Here is a 26,728-nt window from a genome sequence, read left to right as displayed (position 1 = left end):
CAGCGTTGATCTTTGTTGATTAAAGTGGACCCGAAGTTGGGCGACCTGGCCTACTCGGAGGCGGGAGCAGTAGTGCAGGTTTTTTTTGCAAAGCCTTTCGTCAAGGAGTTGGGCAAGTTTGTGGCAATGTTTACGTCTCTGGACAAGGCCCAGATGAACACATTTTGTTGTTCCAAGGGGCCGGTCGAGGCAGGGGCCACTCAACCGGCTGTTTCTCATCCCAAAACCCCCATCCCTGGGGGCAAGGCTCCGGACATGGGTAGTATCAGGCTAACCCACGATTTACCAACTTCTACCCGACAAGAGGGTAGCGTTTTAAGGGCTGCGGAGGATACAAAGGCGGCAACAGCGACAGTTCCCATGGTGAGTGTTTTGCCCTCAGCGCAGCTGCGGGTAGGGGGAGGTGTCGGCTGCCATTGTTTCTCCCCGCTTGGGAGACTATTACAGGGGACGCTTGGGTTCTCCAGACGGTATCCTCAGGGACATGCTGCTTCGATCCGATTGGATGGACCTGAAGGATACATACATGACAGTTCTGATCTTCCCTCCAAACCGACTTTTTCTCCAATTTCTGTGGTGCAACCAGGCCTACGAGTTTCGAACTCTGCCCTTCGGCCTTTCGTCTGCCCCATGGTGCTTTACCAAGATCCTCAAACCGGTGGTGTTTTTGCATGCTCAAGGAGTCCGGCTAATTATTTATCTGGACGACATGCTCATCCTTGCGCAATGCCCCTCGAGACTGAGGGTGCACCTTCAGATAGCAGTAGACCTTTTGAAAGGATTGGGTTTTGTGATCAGCGAACATTAGTCACTCCTCGTTCCGACACAAAAAGCAGTGTTTTTAGGTTTCGTAATAGACTCCACCTCATCCTCTCTGAGCCTTCCCTCGAAGAAGATCGCAAATATTCAACACGAGATTCGCCAGACCCTGGCCAGACAGCGGACCTCGCTGAGGCAGTTTGCGTGCCTCATGGGCCTGCTCTCAGCCTCGATCCAACAGATCTTTTCCGGCCTGTTACATTACCGGCTCCAGTAGCGTGTAATAATAATAATCCACATTTGTATAGCGCACAATCACCCGTTAGGGTCTCTAGGCGCTGGGGGCCGTCGGGAAGATTAAGCAAGCTATTGCCCAGAGTCGCATGGTGCTGGGCTAACCTGCCGCCGGAGCCGGGGATCGAACCCTGATCCCCAGATTCCAGCGTCAGTCGCCCTGGCCGCGGCGCCACACCTCTCCCACTGTGCTCTTCGGGGATGCCTGATTCAGATTCTCTCTCCGTGATCGCCTTTCTGGACGTTCTGTCGGGGGTGCCGGCTCAGGCTTCTATTTCAGAGTACCGCCGGTAAGATACAAACATTGCAACGACACGGACTTGTCCCTTAGCCTCCGCGGGTGTCCGTGTTGTTGAGATCACTGCTCCGCTTCTGTTGCGAAGAGGCGGAGGAAGTTTTTCCTTTGTTCTTTTGTTCCTTTTCTGAATTACGACTTGGGAGTCGTGAAAGCTGTTAGAACAGTAGCGGAGCGCAGTGTGCAAGGAACCACGCGCTGCAGTGTTGTTACTGGGACATTTCATTCGTTGGAGGTTTTATGATAGTAAAAGCGGAGCGCTGTGGTGACTGGAACTGGAGCGGAGTGTTGTGGTTCTTGCTTCCTACACACTACTGTGTCCAGTTCTTTCTAACCTATCTACGAGCATTTCTGAATTAATTCGTTTCTACTGATTCCCTTATGACTCTTTCCTACAATCTGTCCAGTGGTAGGTCCTTAGACAGGGATAGTCTCATTCATGTTTTCTTTGAATGTCATAAATGTCTGTGACTGCATGATTCCCATTTATGATTCCCTTAGGAGTAACTGAGACAATTGTGGAGAGTGAAGGTTGTTATACTCACGAAGGGTCTGGTTCATTTTCTTTAAGCAGGTATATTTGGTTCCCATTAGCGAGAATATATGAGTGTAGACTTATTTACATATGAGGTGTTCATGTAGATGTCCTTTTGTCATTTCAGGTCTCCCTTCCCTGCTGACCCCTTCCTTTCCCTTCCCTTTTCTTTCATATTTTCCCTCACCTAATGGCTCGAACACCTTGTTTGTACTATCAGGGTGTTGGTGACATTTGGAGGTGGAACCACTATTCAACAACTGGATCCTGTGGAGCAAATCTGACAGAATAACACACCCACGAAAGGTGCTCTACCTGATTCAGTTGTTGGAATATGGCTACCATGGAGGATGTAATGCAGGCACTGGTTCTGGTACAACAGGAGCTAGCCTCCTCTAAAACAGAAACAGCGGCCTTACGGGATAAGGTAGACAGATTGTCCAGGAACCCTTTTGATGCCTCCTCACCCCAGATACAGGTCACAGTCCCTCCACCTATTCCTCTGGCTAATCCAGAGAGGTATTCAGGAGACCCCGCCAAAACGCAAGTATTCCTGACTCAAGTCCTGCTTCATTTTTCTTGTAAACCGGCTTCCTTCCCCAATAACCATTCTCGTGTGGCATTTGCCATTTCATATCTTACTGGAGATGCCGCCAATTGGGCAGTACCTTTAGTGAGAAATGACGATCCTGTGCTTTCTAACTGGTTGGCTTTCCGCACAGAATTTAAAAAGGTGTTCGACCGACGGGCCATTACCATGAGCGCAGATAGGGAACTGTTAGAACTGAGGCAGGGCAGATGGGATTTGATTTCTTATCTTACCAAGTTTAACAGATTGGTGGCTGAGACCTCATGGCCTGAGGAGAAAAGAATGTCTCTTTATCAGGGATTACGAGATGGTTTGAAAGACGTGATAGCCCAGATTGATCCCCAACCTACCACCTGCATTGATATGGTTAATTTGACTCTAAGATTGGATGGACGAATGGCTGATAGAAGCGGTGATAGGAGAAGATGGGACAGGGGCTCTTCTAGACCTGAGTGGACTCCCCGCAGTGCCTTGCCTTCCTCTGAAAATATCTCCGAGCCCATGGAGATAGGTGCGGTTAGAGCTCCTCTCACCAGAGAAGAAAAGGAAAGCCATAGGGTGGCAGGGCTGTGCATGTATTGTGGCAAGAAGGGTCACTATGTTCAAGAATGTCCCTCTAAACCTAAATCTACGGGGGGATGGAATAGAAATAAACGAGTAGCCACCACTGTGGTTGGGGCACAGGATGAGGTGGATGGAATGTATAAGACCAGTCAGGGTGAAGTCCAACCCTGGAAAGTACCTTCTCTCATTATGCTGGTATTGTTGGAATCAGAGTCACACATTTTGTTGCCCATAAGGTTAGAGTGTCAACTGCAGGTCCATTCAGTAATGGCCATGATTAATTCAGGGGCCACAGGCAACTTTATTGATAGTGGGTTGGTGTCTACCGTATCCTTGGACAGAGTACCCCGAGATACACCGGAAGAAGTACTAGCAGTAGACGGAAAACCCTTAACTTCAGGTCTCATTACTGAACAAACCGAAAAGATAACATTGTCTGTGGAGGGAAAAGAAGGCAGACACAGGGAAGAGTTGTCATTAAATATAATTGAAGCCCCTCAGTATGAGGTGATCCTAGTGATGCCTTGGCTTAGTCACCACAACCCTACGATAAACTGGAAAGAAAAGAAGGTACAGTTCTTGTCCATGGAGTGTAAATCACATATGGAGGGGCATGTGACTGCTATGTCATTACCTATGCTGCTCCCTTTGTTGGTATCCACAGCAGCTGAGAAAACGGTGTGTTTGCCTGTTGAGTATCACAGTTTTCGGGATGTTTTTAGCGAGAGCAAGGCTGAGCAGCTCCCGCCGCATCGGCTATATGACTGCCGAATAGATCTAATAGAGGGGGCCACCATTCCTTCTTGCAGAGTCTATGCATTGTCCGTTCCAGAGACAACACACCTAAAAGACTATCTAGATCATTATGTGGACATAGGCTTTATCAGGCCTTCCAGATCTCCTGCCGCTTCCCCCCTGTTTTTCATCAAAAAGGCTAATGGGGAACTAAGAGCCTGTGTGGACTATCACATGCTAAATAAAAACGCGATTACCCCTTATATCTGTTTTGTTGGACCAAGTGCGGTATGCCAAAGTGTTCACCAGGCTGGATCTGAGAGGCGCGTACCATTTGGTTCGCATAAGAGAGGGGGACGAATGGAAGACCACCTTTGTGGGAGAGGTGTGGCGCCGCGGCCAGGGCGACTGACGCTGGAATCTGGGGATCAGGGTTCGATCCCCGGCTCCGGCGGCAGGTCAGCCCAGCACCATGCGACTCTGGGCAATAGCTTGCTTAATCTTCCCGACGGCCCCCCAGCGCCTAGAGACCCTAACGGGTGATTGTGCGCTATATAAATGTGGATTATTATTATTATTTATTACCTTTAAGACCAGATACGGTTTGTTTGAGAATACCGTAATGCCGTTCGGACTGTGTAATGCGCCGGCGGCATTCCAGTATTTCTTGAATGACGTTTTGAAAGAGTTTATAGACGTCAGTGCAGTGGTGTACATAGACGATATTCTGATCTATTCTGAGGACACCTCCCTGCATCACCAACACGTGGTAGAAGTACTGCAGAAGCTAAGAGAAAACAAATTGTTTTGCAAAATCAGTAAATGCGAATTCAGTGTGTCCACTGTTGAATTCTTGGGTGTTATGCTGAGTCAGGAGGGATTGCAAATGTCTGACAGAAAGATACAAGCGGTTCAGGAATGGTCTACCCCCGGCTGTGTGAAAGAAGTACAGAGCTTGTTAGGCTTTGCCAATTATTATCGCAGATTTATTCTGCGGTTCTCACAGGTGGCTGTACCCCTGACAAGGTTGCTTCGGAAAGGGGTTTCATTCCATTGGTCAACAGAAGCAGCGGAAGCTTTTGAGTATTTGAAGAAAGCTTTTACCACCGCTCCTATTCTTGCCCACCCAAAACCAGAACATCCCTACATTGTAGAAGCAGACGCATCGGATGAGGCCATAGGGGCCATCCTGTCCCAGAGGGATAAAGACACAGGACAACTCCATCCTGTAGCTTACCTCTCTAAAAAATTGAGTCAGCCCGAAAAAAATTATATTATAGCCGAGAAGGAGCTGCTAGCCATTAAAAGGGCATTCCAAGAATGGCGTCAGTACCTATGGGGGGCTAGTTTCCCAGTTACAGTCTACACCAACCATAGAAACCTTCAGTTTATGAAAACTGCCCGTCATCTCACGCAGAGACAGATGAGATGGATGCTGTTCTTCTCTGAGTATAATTTCACCATCACTTACCGACCAGGAGTGGATAATCAGAAAGCAGATTCCCTCTCTCGAAGAGACCAGGTTGAGGAAAAAGAAAAACGATGCCAAGGTGGCCATCGTCGATCCAGGAAAGGTGGTTTGCGCTATTCAGGCAGACTCTTTTATGGAGACTGTTCGCAAGACAAAGGACCTGAATGCCTGGGTGCTTTGGGCTACACATGGCAGCAACAGCTCGTTGAAACAAGGTTTGCCTTTTCAGGACAACTGTCTGTATCTCCCAACTACAGCTCTGCAAAAGAAGGCATTCGCTTGGTGCCATGACTCCCCGTTGGCAGGCCACCAAGGGGTACAAAAGACCTTACAGCTAATGAAACGCCATTTTTGGTGGGAAACTGAAAAGACCGATGTAACCAAATGGATTGAGCAGTGTGAGGCCTGTGCACGAGCAAAAATTGTGCCTGGAAGAAAGAAAGGACTATTGATGCCTATGCCTTCACCAAGAAGACCTTGGCAGAACATCAGTCTAGACTTTGTCACTGGACTACCCCCTGATCAGGGTAAGTCAGCCATCCTTGTGGTCATAGACAGTCTCACGAAACTAGATCAGACTGCTTAATTGCTAATGATCAACGTCATCCGACTACATGGAGTACCTGAGGTTATTGTTTCGGATAGGGGCCCACAATTTGTTGCCAGGCTTTGGAAGTCATGGTGTCAGGCTTTACAGGTCCAATCCTCGCTATCCACCAGCTTTCATCCACAGACGGACGGTCAGACAGAACGTCTGAATCAGACACTAAAAAAGTATCTTCGTTGTTACGCTACAGATGCCCAGGATTCATGGGTTTCTATGTTATGGATGGCAGAAGTCGCTTATAACAACGCGTGGCATTGTTCTGTAGGGGGTTTCTCCTTTCCTTGCTACCTATGGTTTTGATGCACGAATCCTTCCAGTTCGTATCCCTGAGGAGGTGTCTAGACAACCCACAGTACTGGGTCAGATGACAACACTTCACAAAATACACAAGAGGATCCGGGTCCATCTGATACAGGCAAAAAACGAATACAAGAAGTGGGAGGATAAACACCGGATTAAGGGTCCGGTTTATCAAGTGGGAGACAGAGTGTGGTTATCAACCCGCAACATCAGGTTCAAGTTACGCAGTGTATTCCACCCCAGGTACATAGGGCCCTACACCATAGTGAAACAGATAAACCCCGTGGCTTACAAACTGAAATTGCCAGGTACTCTCAGGATACATCCTGTGTTTCATTGCAGCCTTTTGAAACCTGCTCATTCTGCCAGAAGGCGTGCACCTCCACCGGTGATCTGTGATGCTGGGTCTGAATACGAGGTCAGGAGTATAAAGGACTAGCGGATGAGAAGGGGTGTTTTGTAGTACCTGGTCTCCTGGAAGGGCTACTCGGCAGAGGACGATTCATGGGAGCCTGTGGGGAATGTGCATGCTCTTGCTGCTATTAGCTCTTACCATAACCGTTTTCCTTTGCGGCCTGGGCCTAGGAGGCGCTAGGAAGGGGGACATACTGTCAGGTTCTGCCTCAACAGCGCCTGCCTTGCGCAATAAACCTGAACGAACTACAGTACCCATGATCCTTGGCGGTGTTGCCAGGAAGTTACTTTAAGGTTAGGAACACGCTGCCCAGTGCGTGTTATTCTGGTTCCTGTTTCCTGTTTCTGGACGTGGGAGCGTTTCCCTCTGCACGTCGATTCCTGCTAGCTCTTCGGGGCTGCCTCATTCGGATTCTCTCTCCGTGATAGCCTTTCTGGACGTTCTGCCGGGGGTGCCGGCTCAGGCTTCAATTTCAGAGTACCGCCGGTAAGATACAAACATTGCAACTAGCCTCCGCGGGTGTCCGTGTTGTTGAGATCACTGCTCCGCTTCTGTTGCGAAGAGGCGGAGGAAGTTTTTCCTTTGTTCTTTGGTTCCTTTTCTGAATTACGACTTGGGAGTCGTGAAAGCTGTTAGAACAGTAGCGGAGCGCAGTGTGCAAGGAACCACACGCTGCAGTGTTGTTACTGGGACATTTCATTCGTTGGAGGTTTTATGATAGTAAAAGCGGAGCACTGTGGTGACTGGAACTACGCGCTGCCGTGTTTTACTGAACATTGTGTTTTTGGGAGGAAAGGGAACAGAACGCTGTAGTGGACGCAACTGCGCGTTGCTGTACTGTCCCTTATTGTTTATGATAAACTGTATTTGCCTACTTTGTACTAGTGATTTACCTTATGGACTGTTTGGAGCGGAGTGTTGTGGTTCTTGCTTCCTACACACTACCGTGTCCAGTTCTTTCTAACCTATCTACGAGCATTTCTGAATTCATTCGTTTTTACTGATTCCCTTATGACTCTTTCCTACTATCTGTCCAGTGGTAGGTCCTTAGACAGGGATAGTCTCATTCATGTGTTCTTTGAATTCCATAAATGTCTGTGACTGCATGATTCCCATTTATGTTTCCCTTAGGAGTAAATGAGACAATTGTGGTGAGTGAAGGTTGTTATACTCACGAAGGGTCTGGTTCATTTTCTTTAAGCAGGTATATTTGGTTCCCATTACCGAGAATATATGAGTGTAGACTTATTTACATATGAGGTGTTCATGTAGATGTCCTTTTGTCGTTTCAGGTCTCCCTTCCCTGCTGACCCCTTCCTTTCCCTTCCCTTTTCTTTTCTTTTATATTTTCCCCTCACCTAATGGCTCGAACACCTTGTTTGTACTATCAGGGTGTTGGTGACATTTGGAGGTGGAACCACTATTCAACAACTGGATCCTGTGGAGCAAATCTGACACTCTGCGCATTGGAATAATATATCCTGTAGTTTATCTTTAGAGTCGCGGAAACAATAGATAGCTATTTTACTCAGTCAATCGTGCATGCTTCGTTTCACCAGAGGTGCTGAGAAATAGAGCGACGGGCGTTTTCAATAAAAAGTATTTATTGAACAGTCTTATTTCTCAAGCATAAGAAATGGTCTGCTACAATCATAATACTGGTTATAAAGTACAAGGCATATAATACGAAAAGTATTATAAAGTAGTACTGTAAAAGCATGGTATGGTTTCTAAGCCATATAAAATAACATATAATACATACAGTGATAAAATAATGACTAAAAGTACTCAACTGGTGCTTCTAAAATACGCCTACCCCGGCGTACCTAACCTGAGTCTATTACAAGGGAAGAAGTAAGTGAGGTGTAGTTTAAGTTTAGTATTATTTGCCAAGAATCTATTCCAAGAATTCTCTAAGGGTCTAATCAGCTCCCTTCCTTACTTTTAGAATGAAGGAGGTCTTGTATCCCTCTCTCAGGACTCTATTTCCCAGCAACTCGCAAGGGTAGCCTGGAAACACTGGAGCTGGATTTCTCAGCAGGAGAAAAGACAGCATCTCTCAGTGCGTCAGCTGGAGGGTCAGCTTCCTTCGGCACTTGCTGCTGCAGGGCAGGTCGGGCAAGTAGATAGTCGAACTGCTCCAGTACCACCGTGTGTTTGTCTGGGCAAATGTAGGCATATTTATACCTTGAAGGTGCCGAGTTTGACGTATGATTGGACATAATAATGTCATCAAAGACTCAGTTCTTTGAAAACTCCATGATTTCCTAGATAAATTAGTATTCGGGCAAGGGGAAGTCCCTAGCTGCTGAAGGCGGGTTTTTCTAAGAAATCGTTGTCGATTCTCGGAACTTAGTGGAAGTAGCCATGCCATATTTGGGCTGCATAGGCTCAGTCTAAATATGGTAATGATTTCTATGCCTATATAAGGAACGGGTAATTTATACATATATATGGACATGAATCGGGAAAATTACACTAGGGTCCTAGATTCCTACACAACACCCACTCCACGATATTAAGTTCAATTAAACTAAATGTATAAGCACTGAACATATCTAAGGCAAGTGTTTACAATCCCACCCAAAATACAAATTGCATTTGAAAGGTTTGTTCACATGAAATGAGCATAAACTGTATGAAAAAATAGGTCTCAACCGATATGAAGCATAGTATGAGAGCATACATTCTAACATTTATGAAAGACGAAATTACATTCATGAAATGTCTCTTTAAGGTACAGAAAAAAAAATTGAGACTATCCCATAGCATAATAATTAAACTGTTTAATTTTTTAGGACAAGGCCAAAATATTGTCATTAGGAATTTTTCAAAAGAAATCTTGTTCTCTAAGAATAGTTCTACTTTAAGCAGATTACTCTGTGCCAACAAGTTCTATTTTGGAAAAAGTTCAAATTTGTTAGACGGTTTGTTTTGAAAAAACAAAGGCCGAATTTCAGAGTTCAGGGAACGCTGTGTGAATTAGTCAAAAGTTATTCTCGGTGTCAGGAGAAAACATCAGATCGTCTAGGCTGGTAAAGAAACCGTCTACCATAGTAGGCAAAAGTGGAACCATTTCAGTTAGCAGGTCAAATGTGCATAGATGAGGATCATCGCCGTCAGCGTTTGATGCATTAGCAATGTCCGCAGTAGGTGGTACCTGTGTGCCTGTAATGTCACATATCTCACCCTCAGTTAGACTTGCCGGTGAGACCTCAACGAATGCCATCATCAGAATGGGCAGCCGTTGGGGGCAACACGATGCATGAGTCGTTATCGGACCTAGCAAAGCGTCAACATCCGATGGCAGGACTGATGGGAGTGTAAGACAAACGTCCAACACGCATTCTTCTCCGCAAAGCAGGCATCTCAGAACAGGTAAGATGCAATCTTGCCAGATTGGTCTGAACGAAAGGAACCAAGTTGTGTTCAGATCCCTTAAACAAGCCAAGCCAAGAATCTGTGTAATTCTCTCACGATACCTTATGGCAAGGAGGGCTTCTTCCATGGTAGTCTGGGCATCGCTGGTCACTGGACTTGCCATATCGGAGCCGAAGGAATAAAAACAGAATTCCTGCTACGAGTCCCAAGATGAGAGGCAGGCCGCCGAACACAGAGTACAAAAAATTTGGAAAAATGCCGAGCACTGCTTCAAATGGTGCTAACAGTCCCGAAAAAGCGTCTTAAATACATGTGCGATGCCACTGGTATCAGACATGTTTAAGATTTGACTTAGCATTTCCTGCGAAATGTACTGGGCAGTTTGTTGATAATAATGCATGTATCTCTGCGGAAGTCCTTGCAACGTGCAGATTATACGTTTCTCTAGACGAGGTCAGTGGCACATTTTTTTGTAAAAGAATGACTTTCATTCTGCTTGTCAGGAACCCGATCTTGTGGGCCGCCGTCCGCGCAATGCGTGTGAAACGGCACCCAAAACAATGCCGAACCACAATCCCCAGAGGGCAATGGGGCACATAGCGCGTGATGTCAGACGCGCAGATCCGGACATTTAAACCCGGAACCCGGCAGGATCAGAGCCGATAATTTTGCCGCGTTCGAGTGAAGTTAAGGAGAGGCTTTGGTTTGAACCGAGGTGACCGTGAGTAAACCTTCTGAGTGTGTGTTCACCGGCTGGTGACACACGGACCCGCGCTCTGCGAGGCTGCGGGTGAGCCCGTTTGTGATACATGCACGGCTGTGTGTGTATCGAGTGACTTTGAAACCTGCGTTTGTTTTCCCTGTTGCCTGGAGAGAAAAGCGGCTGCTTTCTCGTGCGGGGAAAACGGTAATACAACCTGTTATTGTTTATCGTTTCCAACGTGACATTTTATCCAATGATGTGAATTGGATGCATGGCTTTGGGGTTTTATGTGGTGACATAAAAACCCCTTCTGTTTTCCTGGATTAAGCCTTACAGTTATCTGGATCAGGAGGTGCAGAGACACGAACTATATTGTACATAATTGAACTGTGAATGCTAGGGTACACCTGGACTTGAAGGTGCCTGGAAACTAGTACTCCTTACAACGTAGTTGATTTTGAAGACAACCTGTGTTTTGCTTTGTATTATAATACAGGAGAGACCAATGGGGGGTACCTGAATGCGAAGAAAGAATGGCATACAACAGAGGGTACACAATAAGTGGTAGGTGTGGTGTAAGGTTAGCTTGAGTTCTGTAGCAAACTGTTACAATATCTAAAGTCATTCTTTTGTTCTTTAGAATCATTCCTCGCCATTGATAGGACCTCACCTCCCTCTCCTGTAGATCAAGCCTGTGTATTTTCCTTTACAGGTATGTTATTGAAATGTTAGGAGGAACTAGTGATCAGTCATAGTTGTGTTAAGCACCTGTTAAAGATAGGGAGGGGTGTAATCCTAAACCTCTTGTTCTTGTCTTTACAGATCTCCCTCCCCGCTGTTCCCTTCCTTCCCCGCGCTCTCGGGATTATCCCGGTGGTCTGTGATATATATTATCGGGCCACGGGGTGGTCGCGGGGGTGTGGAGCAAGGACGTTCAACGCAGCCCCGAGGAGTAACGTGTGGAACCTGACACTGCTTAAAGTATCATTTCGTATAGAAGAGATATTCAGTGAAGGCCATAACGCCGTCTCCCTTTCTGTCTTACTTTTTGGATACAATACTTGCATACAACAAGTGACCCTGGATGACACACTAACTAGATACGCTCTTCCTGGCAACATGCAACAGATTTGGTCATTGAGCATAACGTAGCTGCCATTGGATAGCTGCCTGAAAATTGGTTCTATCACTGTGGAGGGTGAACCGTGCAGGTGGCAAGAGAGGTTATTTGCAGAACCTTCGCAGGCTCCGTGTAAATTAATGACAGTAACAATATTTATTGTATAGCTAGTAAAAACCATTACAAAATGTGAATACGGCAATATTAAAACACACGAAAATTTACACTGCTGAGTGAATAAAAAATGATATAAAAGGTGAACGCCTTTCAGGTTAGGAAGGTAAAAGTGTTCAGGGTTCAGGACTTTACCAGTGTTTTTTGTTTTTTATCGAAATTGTCAATGAATTTGACTGCCCTGCAAATGAGTTGCGGATCTACTGAGCATAGGATTAGCATGATCGCAGATCGGCAGGTGCGTGTTCCATATTCCTTAAACTTGGTCTTTAACCAACTCCGACGTTCCTGGATCAGGGCCGGGCAAATACAGATCAGATGGATAAAGTCTTGTCTTCCTGCGCCACATAAGCAACATCCGTCACGTTCATGGGGCTTCCATTTTGGTGACTCAGCATTTGTTGGTAGGCTACCCATCCTTAAATTGAGGTATTTCCGTTTGATGTTTCGTGTAAATGAATACCTTGGCACAAAAGTGTACCACTTAGTGAGCTCTTACAATTTTTACCACTAAGGAATACCTCCTTTACCCCATTCCAACATTTGTGTGTGTAGGGTAAATTCCAGGTCGACAATGCATTCTTTACCCAACCTTTCATACAGGTCCGCTGGTATATGCTGTAGGCAAAAATGAAATTGGAAAATCGTCACTGGTATTGTGATGGTGTCATGTATTATCCATTCAATGACAGGCTTCTCAGAAACTGTCGATGGTAATCTTTCCAGTTTCTCAATGCTCAGCACCGTATAGTCTGCTCCTCTTTGTGCCAAAGAGATTTGTTTATCTGTAAGGTTAAACACAGTAAATAATGACGTGGTATTGATTAGACGCCATGGCACGTAGCCCGAACGGAGATTTTGTAAAGTCCAGCCTAGCATCATTATAGTACGTAATTGAGACTGGCCAAGTTGTAACATTAGCAAGTATTGCTCTATTATGTCAATTACAGATGATAGGATGCTGTCCAAAGTATAAATTCTGGAGGACAGAGTCGTTAACCCATTGTCCACTACAGAGAGGCTTTACTCTAAATTAATACAATCAATTTTGCGTATTCTTTCTGCAGTTTCCATTTGCGTTATTTTCCATGCTTCATTGTAAGCAGCGTATATACCGCCGTATATGAAGCGTTTTTGACATAGTTTGCGAGGCCCCATTAAAAAATCTCGAACATCTTTGCCTTCTTTAAGTAAAGATACGTGTTGTTTGATTTCTGGAAGTGTAGATTTATGTAGCCACTCAAGGCATAGCTTTCCTACACTGTAAGTAGTTACTATCCCTGGATGTTGTCTCTGGGAATATCTTGGATCTGGCTTATTCACTGTGAACCCTTGTGTTTTGTTCAGAAATCTATCTTGACAGTTATTCGTGTCTGTGGGCCAGATTAACCATTTTTTCCAATCAGGATTAGTTCTGTTTTGTTTAAAAATATAGGGTACGTCTACCTCCTCTTCTGTAGTGTCATTACTGACAGATGTGGGCTTAGGTATAGACGGTTTGTTTAAATCTTTTATCTTAGCCAGGCCAAGACAAGATGTTTGTTGAACATGGTCATTTAAAAACATTATTTGTTCTGGGATGATGCAGGCTCTGAATAAAGCTTCTAAACATTGCACCTGCCAATCTTTTGTGCCCCCAGACAGTTTTTGTCTCAATGTTGTCTTTCCAAAAGTCAAAACCTAAAGTAGACAGCTGAGCATAAAAGTTTGCAGAATAAATTTGTTTATTATTGGTCAACATTTTTTTCATTCCTGTCTTATTTATATTTTTAAAATAAAACGTTACTGGATTTGTAACATTAAACCCTGACAAGTACGAAAAAGTTTCATAAAATGTTTTTGAACTACCCCTTGGTGGCGTTGGACAATGTTCCCATTGATAAGTAAAAACATTTCTAGGGTTTGCAGATTTATGCAAATAATGGTGACCATAATGATTAAAATAATACATTTGTTCATAATCTGATGAACCTTCTAGGTATTCATGTTCTGTAAATTTAGCTGACATTTCTAAATCTGTCATCATGTTGTTAACAGTTTCAAAGTCCCAATCATCAGAAAATGTGCTGGGTGCGACAAAGTCACTCAAAGAAACCTTAAACTGGTGTGGAATCTTCAGCAGTTCCACCGGGCCATAAATGTCATAATCAGTTCTGTCCCATGCTATACCACAGGTATAGGAACGGCTGTGATGTTTACTGATGAAAGGTCTCTTCTTTCACAATGAGATGATTTGTGAAGTTTCAGGACCAAGTTGATTTTCTTACTTGCTGTCCATTGTACTATATTTTCCATCTATCATCCTTCCCAAACTTAACATCAGTATGAGCCAGAGCATGAAGATAAGTACACCTAACATAATCCAAAATTCTCAACCCATGGTGAAACCAGATATGTTTTTTCAAGTTGATGAAAGAGTTGTTATTTTTTCTTTGAAAGTTTTTATTTGCTGGCGTATTTTCAGGTTCACTGGGATCCTCAGAAATTGTATCAAAGTTGATAAAATAGCCAGAGGCAGTTCTGTCAATTGTTGGAATTGCATCCGGATTACTTGAAATCGCTGGAGCTGTTTCTTCTTATGCCATGTTGGTATAGTCAGATGCTATATCATTGTAGACAGGATTTTCTTGACGAACTGTTATTTGGGTATCCAGAGGCACACGTTCCATGGCTTTGCTGCATAGTCCTTTTCTTACTGCAGGTTTATCAAAGGTGATAAGTCTTTCAGTTTGAACATCTTGGATTGTAGCAAGATTTGATCGCCTGCTACTTCTTGGGAGTCCACTGGGCCTACTACTTATTATCGGCCACATGATGTGGTTTGACCAGGTCGATGGAAACAACTCTGTTCTCCCTTTTACCAGCAAGGAGCGGTAGTATTACTGATCTTGTTCCGTGGATAGCTAAGACAGGTACTGCTTTTCTGTAAGAAGGCCCAAATTCCTTCTTTACCGCGATCTTTTCCCTGACTAGATCCTCAATCTTTGGAATCCACACAGGTTTTGCTGGGACAGGTGGTTTTTCTTCATTGGTCGTTTGCCTCTGTAATGTGTTACTCAGACTTCTTCTTGTTTTATTTAAGTCCTGTAAAACAGCCAAACGATCTTTGACATCAAAGGGTTTTTGTTCCACCACTGAAGTTTGACAATCGAGGTCTTCTATTATCATTCTAGTACCAAACAGTAATTCATATGGAGTGATTCCACCCAGAGAATTTCTTGGCAGATTATTAAGACTACGTTGGACACTTACTAGATGTTTGACCCACCCATCACCCGAACCTGATACCTTAGCTGTTATGGATTGCTTTATGTCACGTTTTTTTCTTTCCACTACCGCATTACCCTCAGGATGGAAGGGACTAGAATACCGCAATGCAACGCCCAAGCTAGCCATGGCCTCTTTGTAAGCTCGAGAGCTAAACGCAGAACCCTGGTCAGAATGTAGCGTGCCGATTGCGTATGTGCCGATAAAGACTTGCAGATCCTGTATAACAGTTCTGGCGTCAGCCGAGCGCTGGGGCCACATCCAAATAAATCTTGTCCTAGTAGTTGTGGGACCGCATCTGTCCATGGTAAAGTCTGCATGTAGATAGTCTAATGCTGTCTAACAATGGTGTCTGAACTGGGCTGGCTATACTGTAGTCAGGTACCTGGTGGTTTTCGAAGCTATGATCTTTGTAACAGGTGTCACAGTTAATTCCGAATTTGTAAACTTTGCCGCTCATTCCCTGCCACCAGTACATCTCTTCTAATTCTATTAGAGATTTTAAGATCCCTCGATGTCTCAGACCCTCTCCCATATGTGCTTTTTGAACCAAAGCACCTCTCCTGTTCCTGTTTGGAATTACTCTGTCCCCCACTCCAGGGATTCGAGCAAAAGGAACGGAGTTTGCATCAATCATGTATGTATACGTGAGTGGATAGTTTAGAGGTAACGCTGCATAGCTGCCTTGCATGGAGGCTTTTACTGCTAGTAACGTTTCACCGTCTATTACTTTTTTCGAGCAAGCGATTGTACCTACGGAAACTGCATAGCTGCCTTTGCGGCTTCACCTACAATGTGAACGCCATCACGCTGAAGACTCAGTGTATGTATCACGTGAGTCTTTTGTAGCTCTTTCTGTAATAGAACTACTTGTTCCCAAAGCATTTTATGCTTAATTGTGTCACCTTTTGCATTTTTGAAACCGTTTCGAACCCAGTTCTGCAGATATTCATTGTAAGACTGGACGAAGTAATACGAATCGCACACTATGAGTGTGGGGAATTCGTGATCGGTATTTTCAAGCGCCATCTTGAAAGCCTGTAGTTCAGCTCGCTGAGCTGTACAGTCTCCGAGTTATTGAGTTTTAGTGACCATAGGTCTAAATTTAACTTCGCGCCAGCGACCTTTAACAATCGGGCACGCAGCACTATAGGCTTGTTTATCCCCAATTGGGGGCTGTGCTGATCCGTCTGTATAGATTATACATCCTTAATGTTCTAGAGGCAGAATTTCGGTCGGCAGAGGACATTCGTGTTCGTATTGTAGGAATTCTTGTGTCTTCAAGTAGGGGTCAAAAACGTATTCAACGTCTGTTGCAGCAAGAGAATTAACCCATTGTATCCATCTCGGATGTAAAGCCTTAGCATTGGGAATGCTTCATTTCGTCACTGCCTCTAAGGCAGGTACAGGTGTAACGATCATTATGCGTTTACCCTGCGCGAGAGCTTTTTTGCTACTGCAGTTTGAACTGCTGTCAGAACTTTTTCTGTACAAGTGAATTTTATTTCTGCTTGTGTGTACATGTGTGATTTGTATGCTATTGGTACCTTTTCACCTTCATTAAAGGTCAGGTATGTGAATCCGCATCTCCCTGGGATGATTCGGATCACAAGATTACGCGCATTATCGCGTGTTTCTAACTGTTTTTGCTAACATATCTGTTTGCACTGAACGCAAAATTTCTGTATGGTTTTGAGTCCAATTTGTTGGTTTGATTCAGGTTTGATTAGTTCGTAGAGAGGTTTAACCCTTCCTGCGTAATTTAGAACATAAGTTCTTCCGAAATTCAGGAAACCTAAAATTGATTGTACATTTTTCAGTGTTTTCGGAGGTTGGAGCAGTGCACATTTCTCTAGGAAGTTTGCTGCCAGGCTCTTGCCTTCACTTGATAACTCGTATCCTAAGAATAGGACGTTTAGGTGGGCAATTCGTGATTTCTTAAAATTGAATTTATACCCTTCAGAAGCGAACCCAAGTATTATGGTGTTCACTCTTTTCAAGTGCACGCCCAAATCATCGTCTGTAAGATAGATGTCAGAGACATAAGATAATGCCTCATCATCGTACATTTGTAGTAACTCAGTTACTCTAGCTGAAAATAACCCTGGACTATTCTTGAATCCCTGGGGGAGACGGCAAAATTGTCAGTGTCCTCATGATTGAGAAAGCGGTCAAGTGCCTGCTTTCAGGTGCAATGTTTTGACAGAAAACCCCATTTGAAATATCTAATGTGGTTTTATATTTTTTACGCACGTTGTTATTCATCAGTGCTGCACTGTGCACGTTTTGTACTGCAAAAGTTTTGCAACAAGCGTTTGTGTCTGTAGTCCAAAATTACACTAGGGTCCTAGATTCCTACACAACACCTGCACATAAACTGCTTGGAGCTTTTAGCAGGGTAGTTCGCGGTCCGTTGCTGGACCAAGGATCAGATCCAGCCCTTGGTATTAAAGATTGACAATGTCTTGGCGGTGAGATATATCAATCACCTGGGAAGTACCAGGTCCCGAGCCTTGGCGAACATGGTCAAGGAATTCTGGAACTTCTGCCTGCACAACCACGTTTCGGTGACCGTGGAATACCTTCCCGGCCAAGAAAACCAGGTAGCAGATTGGCATTCCCGCCATCTTCGGGACACCAGTGTCTGGAAGCTGGACCCGCAGGTTTTTTGCCTGCTGGTCGATAGATGGGGCCCTTTCTCTATCGACCTGTTTTCGTGCTGCCTCAACCACCAGCTACCGCAAATCTTTAGTTGGAGACCGGACCCGCTGGTGGAAGCGATGGATGCATTCGTCCAAGATTGGAGTCAGGAGAACCGTTAAACTTTTTCCCATTCTCGATGATCACTCGGACGGCAGCCCTGGTCCGCAGGCAGAGATCAATGGTGGTGCTAATAACACTGCTCTGGTGGCCGCAAGTGTGGTTTGGAACTTTCTTGGGCTTCTCCAACCCGACTCCCCCACTTTCCTCGCATTCTGATGAATCTGGACGGCGAGTCTCACCATCTGGTGGAGGAAGGCTCGTTACACCTCACGGCATGGCGGATTACAGGCAAAGGTGTAAATTCCCTGGCCTTTTGCGACACGCTGAGGTCTTGCTGTCCAGCACCTGGGCTGACAGTACAACCAAGTGTTACGTGCCGCTTGGATGCGATGGGAAGCGAATCCAGTGCGTTCAGATTTGATTCACATACTCAACTACTTGGCAAGTTTAGCAGAAGAGGATTTGGCATATCGGTCAATAAATTCCGTCTGGTCTGCCATTTCGGTGGGGCATTCTACGGTGGAAGGGTCACTGGGGGACGAGTACCCATTTATCTGCAGATCACTGAGAGGGATCTGCATGTCTCTTCCTCCGGAACCTCGGTACTTGGTCCTTTGGGACGCCAATCTGGTATTGACCCTTTTCTCATCATGGCAACCTAATCGATTCCCATCTCGGAAAGCGATTTCAGCAAAGCTGGTGATGTTGTTGTGCTTCATACCTTGCAGGAGAGTCTCTGATGTGCAAGCTTTACGGACGGGGTGACAATCACAGTGAGTAGACATACCAAGTTGAATACCTGCCCAATTTCTTATCCAGGTTTCGCTGATTCCCTGCAACTCTGTGTGGTGAACGTCAACTCCTGATAGCACTCAGAAAACCGGTGGTCTCTTCACCCACGATAGTCCGCTGGGTCAGGTGGGTAATGCAGGAGGTGGGCATCAACACTAAGGTATTTGGGGCCCATTCAGCACGAGGAGCGATGGCTTCTAAAGCATTCAGTCTGGGTTCTCGTTTAGAAGACCTCATGAGAGCGGCAGACTGGTCTTCAGACTCCATGTTTAAGAGGTTTTTTTCAAACCAGTGCTGAATGCGGGCCAGGTGGTGGTGGTGAATAAGCTTTGAAGGACCATAATCCTCGCCTCCGGTCCAGACATAGAATGAAAGTTTTCCTAGCCTTGGAGAAGGTAAGTCTCAATTCTATTAAGGACACAAAGGTGAGGAGTATCCCGCCCAGAAACCAGGAAGGATGCAGACCTTCCCGTAAGGGAGTAAGTAAGCTGTCTTTTTCATTGTTTACATGTCCTACAATACAGTTTTGTGATGTTTAACAATTGCTGTGCATGTATTTCTCTCCGATGTGTAACAAGCGGACCTTTGTCTTGCTGATTCTGACGCATAATGTCTTTCCAGGAAATGATGGGTTGAAACAAGATGCATTAAAAGAATGGAGTGGGATGACTTGCGCAAAGAAAGAGGGAAAACAGGAAGTGTCAAGGAAGGTTGTGGATACTGGAACACGGACACTAACGAAGGACTAATGAAATTTGTTACTGAGTTTTTTTCCCTGGTGTTCATGGGAAATGTAGTTTATCGTAATGACTGCTGTTTGAATTTTTTTTATTAAAGCGAAGAAGGATAAAGCATAATCCTTGCCTCTGTATCCTTAATATAATTGAAACTTACCTTCTCCAAGACTAGGCTAATTTTCATTCACTGCAATAGTGTTTTTCCCCACAGTGAGCTGAAAATTAATGTGAGATCATAAGCACGGTCTGTTTCACAGCCGGAGAATCACAGGTGCGAAGAATATGCCTCAGATAATCATTGAGGTGGACATGAATGATCACAGCATGGTTATGTCTTTCTCTTACCCACAAGTAGCAGACTGTCAAACCTCAGCACGTTATGTAAGTGTGCGGCATGCAAGAATTAAAAAATGATTAAGTTATGTACCAGATGATATTCTGTAGTAAAAGGCAATTCTTCTATCCAATAGTAACACTATTTGGGGATCTTAGAGTCTGGTCCAGAGTAAAGCCAAGTGACCTAATAAGGGCACCTCTAGGAACATATCGGGCACAATTTGATGCAGCGTATATAATAATGCCTCTGGAAGCATCAATCATTTGTTTTTAATCTTATCTAGGGGTCAAAAGAATAAAAAAAACTCTGTATGTGACTGGGGGTACCATAAGGCAATGTTAACAGTCCAATCCCGTTACCACTCATAGAGATCCCTTGAACTCACAAGGTTGAGCCTGCCCAGACAGGATTATAATATCTGTGGTGAGGGACTCTATGATGAAGCATGTCATAGGAATGAGAACACAGTGGGCAACAGCCCTAAAAGCAAACCAATTGGGTTGTTATGGTGGGTCCCATTAATGATATTAAAACGTGGACACCCCCTTTTGATGTAAGCAGCCGGGAATAGTCTGGTAAATCAGGACATATTGGATCTAGTTGTGTAATGGGCCAGAGTCTGTCGACTGCAACAGAATCAGGCCCAAGGTGCCAATAGTGTGATCTCTCCCTCAAGTGGAAGTGATGGGAGAAGACTCATGCCAGGGCTTCTTGTGTTTGTCCAGACACTTGTTCTTGGACAATTTCTTAGACTTGACCAAGTACGGAGACCTGGACAGGTACTTGGAGCAGGAAAAGTCCTGTGATTGGAGTGCTACAGACTGGTTTCTTATGATCAGTGACATAGAACATACTTATCACTTCCTGATTGCTTTTGAATGATCCACAGAGCATTAATCGCCTGACTTTGAATCATGCTTGCATCCAAGACACGAAGAAAGGATGTCTTAAGGATTCTTGATCCACATCTGCTTCTTGTAGGTTTAGCACTGCTTACAGCCGGTAGTCTTCAAATAGGGGAGATAATATAGGGACGTGTCATCAGCAAAAATATTTTATATCTATATCGAGGGCACGGAAAAGAAGTAACTGACATCAGCATTCAAACATGGCACTTTTTTTATAGCTCTGCAACATCACTTCTGGAGGCGTATTAGGCCACCGTAGGGCCTGACTATTTGTGCACATGAGCAACTGCAGGAAAATTTCTGGGTCAAATCAGGTACTGGGGAAATTTAGAAGGTGAAACATCTGCAGTTCGAAGTATCCATCAGAAACCACTAATGACATTGAGAATTTGACTGCTGGGTTTGCAAATGACAATTGAGCAATTTTTTGGGTATGGTTTAATCACAATGCAAACCTTTTTTTCCATTAGGTTTGGACAAGCTAGAAACCCATGTCATGGACACTTTATTTCAGAATAATAAACTTTAATTTATTTCCACTAGATTAACAATGAGATATTTGTATACATACATACAGTTAATTTAGACTATTTTACAAAGGAACTCAAATGTACATTATTTACTTTTAACTGAAACAACAAAACAATGTTTAGTTATCTGCGTATAGATAATTAATACTGACCGTTAGACATTAACTAGAGATAACATAATGCCTTGTTTTTCACTGATGCCTGATAGTCAAACAGTATGTTACTGGACTTGAAACCGCATGTTGTGGGATACCATTGCTTCTTGTAAATAGTAGGCATATATGGTTCTCAAACATATTGTCTTTGACATGACATTTTGTCTTTCACTGACACAAAATGTTACAAAGTTACATGAATCAGTTCTCTACAGTAATCTTTATGAACAGGAAATGTTCAACATTAAGGATTTATTATATTCAAGACTAATCTGTTTGTGAAATATTATGTGGGAATTGAGTAGCACTACAGATCTTTAGGAAAGTGCTAAAACAGGGAACGTTCTACATTTTAGATTATGTACCCCAAACTTCCATAAGACTGTATTTCCATGCACCACCAAAATGTAATGTATACAAATGGCCAGCAGACCTCATTGCACACTTCTGGTGCCAGAGAAAATAATAAGGGGAAAAAAACATTGTTCAGGGTTTAAAGCATCTACTGTACTTTAGTAAACATGTTTGATTTTAAGGCAATATGACATTTTCAATTTCAAACACAATTTCTTTAGTAAAAAAGAAAGCACATTAATTTACAACCCAAAAAGTTCATTCTTTTTAGTGAAAGCAAATACTTTAATTTTTCCGACAGATAAGAAAATGTATAATTTAGATGTTTCCCCATAAAATCAAATTGTGACGGGCTATCTTTGCTGATGGAAGTTTAAGGTAAATAAACTGACACTAATCTAGTAAAATAAACCAAACCAGTAACATGACTTCTACGAGAAAGACGACAGGACTGATGTTATAGGTTTATTATTATACAAATAAAATCCCATCTTTTAAACATCTGCAGGACTGTATAAAAGCAACATGTTTATCCAAAAGATTACATCTAGTCAGGTTAAAGAAAGAAAAGACATAATACACATAAATTCACTTTTGTATTCTTAGCCTATCTCAATTCCTTGCAATGTGTTACAACAACTGAATCCCCATTAAATGAAAAGAATGTGTTGATATGTGATGATGCCCATCTAGTTAAGGTTTGCCAGATGTTATACATTAAAGACACAATTAAACGGAACCAGTAAACCTTTTACGGATCGATTAATAATTTGCAAATTAATGGGCATACTTATGAACCAGAACTGAAAAACGCGAAGAAATCGATAATTTAGATAAGTTTTGCACATGTAACTACTATTTTTTTTGTTGTTGTTGTAAGGGGACTGTAGGGTCTGCTGATGTCTCCAGATTTGAATAGCCAAATCGTTTTTGAAGATGAAAATGAGTCAAAGGAACCAACTAATTTGTTTCATCCAAAGGTAGCCAAACAACTCACAGCTGAAATGACACCAATTTACTTACTAAAAGAAGAAAAGAAAGAAAAACGACCCACTAGAAAGAAGCATTAAAATATAACTGACTGGTTACACAGATACATTTTCTTTTAAAACTAAATTAATACATTTTTCTAGATAGGAGGCATATTACTTTAGTCCACTTGAAACATTGGCTTCTTAAAATAGTAATTTACCAACCAATTTAGGTAACAAAAGAGGCATGCCATGCTAACTCTGTGGCTCTCAGGCAGGAGAAAGTGGAAAATTAGTCGTAGTAATAATTTAACAACATACACACTCCATCAAAAATCACGTAGAATTAAGTTGTGCTTCTTCTTTAAGATGTATGTGCCAATAAAACCATATGGGCACATTTGAATATTAAATACAGAAAATAAACCTTTAAAGTGAACTTACAGGATACAAAGAATACAAATGGCATGCATTCGCCTCAACTGAAGTAGCAGAAACTGAGTTTTGAGAACTAGTATAAAAATGAAATGATGCAAACAAAACTCATGCAGGATCATTTAAGAACATACTTGATTTTACTGGTGTATCAGGCTGATTAGTATTCTAAACTAGGATGTGATGATATTTTTACATTAAAGTCAGACTTTAACATCATGAGGCAGAATTCTAGTTAAATCAAATCAAGACAATGTACAATATCAGGTGAAGCAATATTGGGAAACAAGGTCATACACAAAGACAGTAACTAGTCCTGCAAATAGCCCCTTGAAACACAGAAGGAAACAGGATAATGTTAGTGTTAAATACAGCAATCTGTGTAAAAAAGACCATGGAAAACTGTGCAAAAAAAATCCCAGTGCACTGGATCTCTTTATCATGCTAGTACAAGGCAGCTTATATATACACACAGTGCTGTATAGAGACCTCGGAAATGATCGACAATTCCAGCAAATACTGTCACTTTTTCTCTTTATAAAAAGCAGCACAGGACAGGAGGCATAGACATCATTTTAGGCACAACTCCAAGCAATTCAGCTCATTTTAAAGTGCAATTGTTTGCTTTTTCATTTATTTCTCTTCTGAAAACAAATCTACTAATTATACTATTCCTATATACACAGACTGTACATTAGTTTCATAATCATTTCTAAAGATATTGCACAAAACATATATGACAGATCTAAACAGGAGATCATTCAAGTGAGTAGTAATAACAGTAAAATCCTAAACATTGTTTAAGTCATCAACTCATTTATTTAGCTCATAAACACCACTGCAGATGAGATCAGAATCCAGAAGACTGGTGTAAAAAGCAGTGTTGGATTGTCCAATATGGGATTTTGACCTCTGCGGAAATGAACTACAATGGAGGACTAACTTACTTTCATCTGAAACTCAAAATGTCAGATTGTCAAGTAAAGGTACCACAGATGCAAATGAAATCAGCTATGCACATTGAACTGGCTCGGGCAACTTGGTTATAAATATATATATATGTATGTGTATATGCAAAAAGAATATCTTCAATGACAACGACCTGTAAGTTGTCTGGTTTTAGGAAAAGGCAAATGGGTTATGAGACACCGTGAACAGTTGTTACTAGCTGGGAGATTAACTTGACTTCTGCTAACGTTATGTGGAGAAAAAACTAGAGTTCTATTTTAGAACTGCAGCTAGCGTACAGTCTGAACAGGTTTACCGATGCATGCTGCTAAATGCTGTATACAATGATGCAGTCTTTAAGAGCGAATAAACATGTATTACATGAATTCAGTTATTCTCATTAATTTAAGGTGAACAGATTTTGTGGGACACAGTGTTGAGTTACTTAACGGGTTGGAAACAAGGTTCATGCCTGAAGACCTCTGCATAAATGTTTGTGATAGAGAATGCATGTGTAACAGTCAAGATGTAGAGCAATATGAATTTGAACTAAACTGGCTATTATCTATCTGTGCCTCGGGAATGTCAGTGGACATTTTACTGAAAAGCTCACCATCACTGATGCTATTAGAAAAACAACGAGTCAAGTTTATTTTGTAGACTAGAACTATGATCATACAAGTTAAAAAGTTTTGGTTTTTACTTCGGACTTCTTTAAATTTTGCTAGCACTATGTTTGACTGTTACATAAAGTGCAATAAAACTAAACAAGTATCTGCATTCAAAAGACAAGGTTAGAATAATTGGTATAAAGAAACTATTTGAAACCCACATGAGCAGTAACTAACAGGAAGCATGTGTGACAAATATTGTAATTGTGTGAGAAAAATAAACAATTGATAATACATGCGGGGAGGAGCAATGTAGATAACAGAAACCCAAATAAGAGAAACAAACTTGCATTTATTGCTAAGTGTACATATTCATATTAAAAACATTTGATGGGAGAACATAAAAACCAGGTAATCATATAAACAATCGATCATATACAGATACTGTATTTATAACACAATTGCACAAAAATTGTTAAAACAGTGGCGAACAATATTAGTCATCTTGATGACTAATATTGTTCGCCACTGTTTTAACAATTTTTGTGCAATTGTGTTATAAATACAGTATCTGTATATGATCGATTGTTTATATGATTACCTGGTTTTTATGTTCTCGCATCAAATGTTTTTAATATGAATATGTACACTTAGCAATAAATGCAAGTTTGTTTCTCTTATTTGGGTTTCTGTTATCTACATTGCTCCTCCCCGCATGTATTATCAATTGTTTATTTTTCTCACACTGTTATTTCCCTGTATTACGAATTCAGTTTCTAACAGGGGGTCCTTGTTGTTTACATTATAAATATTGTAATTGATACATGGACTCCAATATTTGTTTTTTAAAAGGGGAACATTTGCTTCTTTATGCAGGTCAATGGCCTTTCATTGCTTATAGGGTCACATTATTTTAGGACAATAGCTTATAAGTGAGATTAAGTCATAGATATAATGAGCAAAGGGTTTGATTCCAGAAGGACATGGACAAGCCGGTAAATGCTAGCACGGAAATACTACAGGTTTTGTTTAGGACATACAAGGGAGAAGAAATATTTCTTTGAGATTTTCAACAGTTTTATCAATGTACAGATACTTTTATGTTGTTGTATTTCTTGGCAATTAGGATTCTAAAAAAATTAGTTCTTGTATTCCTTAAATAGTTGGAATACTCACCCAAAACGATTATTCATTTTGGTGAATATCCTATTCTCAACAAAGGAATTTACATTTTTCCCTAAAGGAAGGTTGAAAGAAAAACTCCAAACTGGTAAACGTAATGGACTAATAGCCAGGATAGTTAGTCTTAACTTATTTTTACAAGTTCAAATGATTAATATTTGTGGTAAGCAAAATACCTCACTTATTAATGAGATGCAGTCCAACAATATTCGAACATTTTACTCCGTCCAGCTGTACCACACTGTCAAAAATAATTTTCCATGCAAAGTTGTTCCATGCAAATAATTTGATAAAATCTAGTAAATATTATTTTGCTTTGCCATCCCTACTACAGTAAATAAATATACTTCACCGATTACTGTTAAATATGAAATCTCTTGATAAAGTTCTACTTGGCAATCTGTAAAAGTGCAAATACTACTTACATTGAAACTGCCACTAAAAACCTGTACGAGTCAGGCTACACACCGACCTAAAGGGAAGTGTTTAAAATAATCGACCTAAAAGCACCCATTTCAGCTATTAAAATGGTAGGACAAAAAGCAGCAGAGCAAGTCAGCAAAATGTTTCTATTCCATGGTGATTTATTCCTTTCATTCATTTTTTTAACTTAACAAATGATTATTAATTTGAGAAAAGCTAGTGGGGGATTGTTTGCACCTAAGAGAAAGAAATAGCAAAAGACAAGGCAGAAAATCCATCCAATGACTGCCTAACTGATTTAGAGACAAAGTCTACATTTTCTGACAACTCATGTGATATGAGTAAAGTGTCACTAAGGAGTTTGATCACACTT

This window comes from Lissotriton helveticus, chromosome 5_1 (assembly GCF_964261635.1).
Source record: "Lissotriton helveticus chromosome 5_1, aLisHel1.1, whole genome shotgun sequence".
NCBI classification, from domain to species: Eukaryota; Metazoa; Chordata; class Amphibia; order Caudata; family Salamandridae; genus Lissotriton; species Lissotriton helveticus.
Note: the sequence above shows the minus strand (reverse complement) of the source record.